This window comes from Biomphalaria glabrata, chromosome 8 (assembly GCF_947242115.1).
Source record: "Biomphalaria glabrata chromosome 8, xgBioGlab47.1, whole genome shotgun sequence".
NCBI classification, from domain to species: Eukaryota; Metazoa; Mollusca; class Gastropoda; family Planorbidae; genus Biomphalaria; species Biomphalaria glabrata.
The window spans coordinates 566188-571059 of record NC_074718.1 but is presented as its reverse complement, the minus strand read 5'-3'; positions in this window follow the sequence as shown (position 1 = coordinate 571059).

Here is a 4872-nt window from a genome sequence, read left to right as displayed (position 1 = left end):
TATGTTATCAGTGTGGTTTTTACTTTTGTCAGTAATTTGTTCCATCTGGATGTTCCTTTGGAATTTAAGATTATTGCATCCCAAACATCCTGCAGGATAGCTGGGAATGAGTATGGGCATTTCATCTAGTAGGGTAGCTAATAGAAACTGAACATGAATGAACTAGATCAGTGTGCTTGATACTCAGAGCATTAAAAAGCAATGCATGAACAGTACCCAGATGTGTCTTAATATCAATTGATAAAGACACTAGACAGCATTATGAAAATAATTCTTCAAAAATCAAGTGTACAGAAATAAAGTTTTGGGTAAATAGGTTGGCATGTCTTGAGCTTATTTTAAACCATAAAAATTTATTTTTTTAAAATTTAGACAATTAGGTTTCAAACCAAATTATTTTTATTCAAGTTTGTATAATTAGGCTTCTAATTACTACTTGCAGTACACAACAATGGCTGCATTGCATTTATAAGTACTTGCTTAAATCAATAATATTAGAGCATTTCTTGTATAACAGTTAACAGTTAGTTGAAAATGTAATAATGCTGAAAAATGTGCTGCAAACAGTAACAAAGGATCTAGACATTTAAATATTTATGCTAAATTTTAACTTTGGGATGGTGTGGTTGAGAGGTTAAGTGCTTCTCTTCCAAACTGAGGGGATCTAAGGGTTCAAATCTTGCTGAAGAATGGTATCTTTGATTCTTATGATGCCTGAGCCCCTCCTGCCCGAAGCTTACTGGTTAAGGTGCCAGTTACTCGCCTTTGCCCCTTCTGTTAGTGAGAACAGTTCCGCCGGACTCAATATCTGAGCCACACGTGAAGGCCAGGAGTTGGACTGGTTGTCAGAGGCTATTTGAGACGCATGCATTTGGAAGCATTTTATAGGTAGTGGAGTGCTTACATCCATTACCACTTCCGGCAATGACAACCTTGCTGGCTACACACCTAGGAGAAGGAAAACTCTGAATTCAAACCTCATTTGCTTTGCAGCTATACCCTATCATGGGAAAGGCTTCGGGAGTCAACCCTGAGGAAAAATCAAGCTGGCGACCCTAAGGCAGTTTGCAGCACCCAGTGCTACACTCTGGCAGAACCTGCGACGCCGCTAACCCCAAACTGTATCGGCACTGCCGTTCCTTTTGATACATCAGCTGCGTGGAGAGGGGGGAAATAATGTGTGGGCAACATCATTCCGATCACCGCTAATGCCCAGGCATTCATCTCACCGAGGCCATAGAATGATGCCTGAGAGTCCAACCAAATCTATTGGGCACCAGACAGTAGTTGTGGAAAGTAACGCTGGTTGGTCATTGTGGTACTTTACCTTCTTACAGGGTCATTATCTATAGATAAAAGTTGCATTGTATAATACGATTTTTACAATAGAGTTGGGTGGCTAATATGATTTAACACAATTAAACTTAAACTATAATTCACAAAAGTGGACTAAACAAGAAGATTGAACATATTAAAACTCTTTTATTGTCTCCCCTACCTAATATTATTTTCTCTAACATTGAAATGGTACTCTTATTTTCAACTTTCTAGGCCATTTATAGTAGGGTAATAAATAAAATTTACTGATGTTTCACAAAACCAATGTTTACGTAAACATCTAATTTATACATCTCATGACTTTGACACATACATTATATAACAAATAGCAGTATTAACCTGGATTTTAATAGCCAAGATGTAGGTTTTGTTTAATTTTTTATTTGAAAAATATTTCATTACAATATAATTATTCTACAATGCTGTCAGAAAGCAAACATCCCTGTCTACAACATAGTGCCCCCCCCCCCCCCTCCCCAGGTCAAAACAATTAGGCTTCAAGGAAGTAAGAAAACAAGACTTTATTAGGAATGGAACAGCATTGCTCAAGTCTTGGTAGGGAAGAGAGCCCTTCTGACCATGTCAACAATCCCACCATTCTGTTTCACAAATGGAATGGGGATTTGGAGTGTGGTAAAGAGAAGGAAGATGGCAGGAGTTCTTGGTGTGCTTAGCGGTCTGCCAATCTCTAGCCCCTGTGTCTGGAGCTTCTGAAGCATTGGAAATAGTAGTGTGATACAGACACCAATTTGGATCTCTTCCAGACAGAACAATCATTTCAGTCAGGCTGGTGAGAGGAAGCTTTTATTTTTTGCTGGCCTATAGTTTTACAAGCCTTCAGTTCAACTCTTCAGACAGTTTTGAAAAAAAGCTTCAATGAACTCAAAAACCTTAGACCATGTAAAATTTTATAAAAAGAAGAATTCCATCAAATCAAATCATAGCTATGTATACAAATTCAGCTTGTAAGTAAAATTAAAACTAAACAAAAATGTAAAATAAAAAATTAATAAAGTACAAATTTAATGAAACCTCTCTGGTTTTACACAAATACTTTTAAAAAAATCATGATAGAAACTAATGACTTATACATGTGACCAACACAAATCATCTCACAAAAAATTACATTATTAATTCAATAGATTGTGCACACACAAAATGAAGAAGCAATAAAGTATAGCTCGGGAAGAATCAATTAAAATGCATTTTAGTATCCAATACTTTACAGTTTATATTTTTAATAATAACAAAAAGCTTTACGCAGTTTATAGTTTGTATGATTGTGAAATAGATTAATGTATGAACTTGGTTGTATATAAACGTTTTACATTGTCAATATCTATATGTTACAACATCTAATCACAGAAAAAATATACCAAGACCACATCATAGCATCATTATCAGAAAGACAACTACAGTGGTATTTAACATTGAAATCATGTAAAAATTAAAAAAAGGAAAATTCCAACCTTAACAGCAAATAATCAACCTTTGCATAATATACACACTATCCATATGGCTATTTACAACAACAAAAACAATCAAAGCTAGCTTTCCCAGTTCAGTGATAGGATTCCAAGGTTGAGTAAATTACTATTTTAATATATATAGAGGAGATTTTTTTTTTAAATTTTGCTACAAAATTTCAAACATCTTTTTTACTAACATAAAATATAAATTTTTAATGGTACAAAATACTAGACTGGTACAAAATAAAATAAAGTGAAAACAGAAACATTTTCCTAAAAGAGAAATATGATAATAAATGAAATGGTGGATACTTGAACATTCATCTGTCTAGTGGATACTTGAACATTCATCTATCTGGTGGATACTTGAACATTCATCAGTCTGGTGGATACTTGAACATTCATCAGTCAGGTGGATATTTGAACATTCAACTGTGTTATTGCTTTAAAAGTTAATAAATGAAAATTTTGCGCTGAAAAATAATATGATACAAATATGTAAGTTACTAGCTATTTGAATTGTAAATAAGTATTAAATACATCTTGACACTATCATAATGATAACCATTCAATATGCCCATTTCTTCCCAGATTCAACAAATTAGAATCTTTCAAAGATAACAGAAAAAAATGAAAAGTTTTTACAGAAAACTGATTAGATACTTAAGATTTAAAAAAAGGACTCCTTATGACAAGGCAATTATTAGTTGTTGAATATAAACTTAGCAAGTTGCAAAATACCATAAAATCTGTTTTTCTAGTTTTTGAGATCTAAACATGACAGTCAGATGGTCATACTACCACACAAAACTAATAGCAGCTCTTCCATTTTTGTAAGCCAGTAATAATAAGGCTTGTCTTAAGAGTCCAAAGATTAGCGAGGAATGCAGTATTTCCCGTGGCTACACAGCCCCAGCTGTGTCCTACATATTTTGCCACATCCAGGGCAAGATAGTAAAATATGTCTATAAACAACTTATATAAATGTTTATTCACAAACCTTCTATTTACTCAACTCTCCTTGGCAACTTTGACTTTGTTAGGTCAACATATGAAGGGGCCTTAAAAAAAAACAATTTACAACTCATGTTAAAATGTCATTGCATAATTTTATTCAAACACTTATATTAGAGCTATTGTTAACTTTACAAATATATTATAGTTACTGTTGCTGTGTTTTATATAGGTTGCACCAATCGGTGTTTGGGAGTAACATCCTTTGAAACTGTTGTTGTCAACCAATATGGCGTTAGATTAAACAGCTGATTTCATGTCTTATAAGTTATATCCAGAGTCTTGTTATTATTTGTTCATAATAATCAACATGGTGGCAGCGGTAACAAGAACTATATTTAGATTTATATCAGTGATATAAATCTAGTTAAATTAAAAAAAAAAAAAAAAGATCTAAAGTGTAGATCTAGAATCTAGTAGATTCCAGAGTCTCAGTCTAGAATATTATTGAATATATATAGAGAGGCTCAGGGTTATTCAGTTACGGTAGATATACTATAGTGAAGTTTTCGTGGAAGATGGCAGAAGGTCTACTTAAACCACCAACAGAAGGTAATGTCAGTGAAAACTTTCGCCAATGAAGAAGACAAGTGGAACTGTTACTGTTAGCAATAGGAGCTGAAAAAAAACTAAAATCAGACAAAAAGCAATAATACTACATTGTGCTGGACATCAGGCCCAAGAAATTTGTGAGTAGTTGCAGTATGATGAGAATGAAGACGTAAATGACCCGCACATATTACTAAAGAAATTACATGACTATTACAACCCCAGAAAAAAATGAAGTTCTGGAAAGTTTCAGATTTTGGAACATAGAAAAGGTGTCATCTTGTGATGTGTTCATTACGCAGCTTAGAGCTCAGGCTGAAAAATGTAATTTTAAAGAAAAGGATAGAATGATTAGAGACAAGATTATATTCGCTGTGGAGAAAAGATTGCAGGAGAGATTACTGAATCACGATGATCTTACCTTGAAGAAGTGCATAGAGATATGCCAAACATACAAGCAAACTGCAAAAGGATTGGCAGAGATAAATAAGGAAACTGTTGT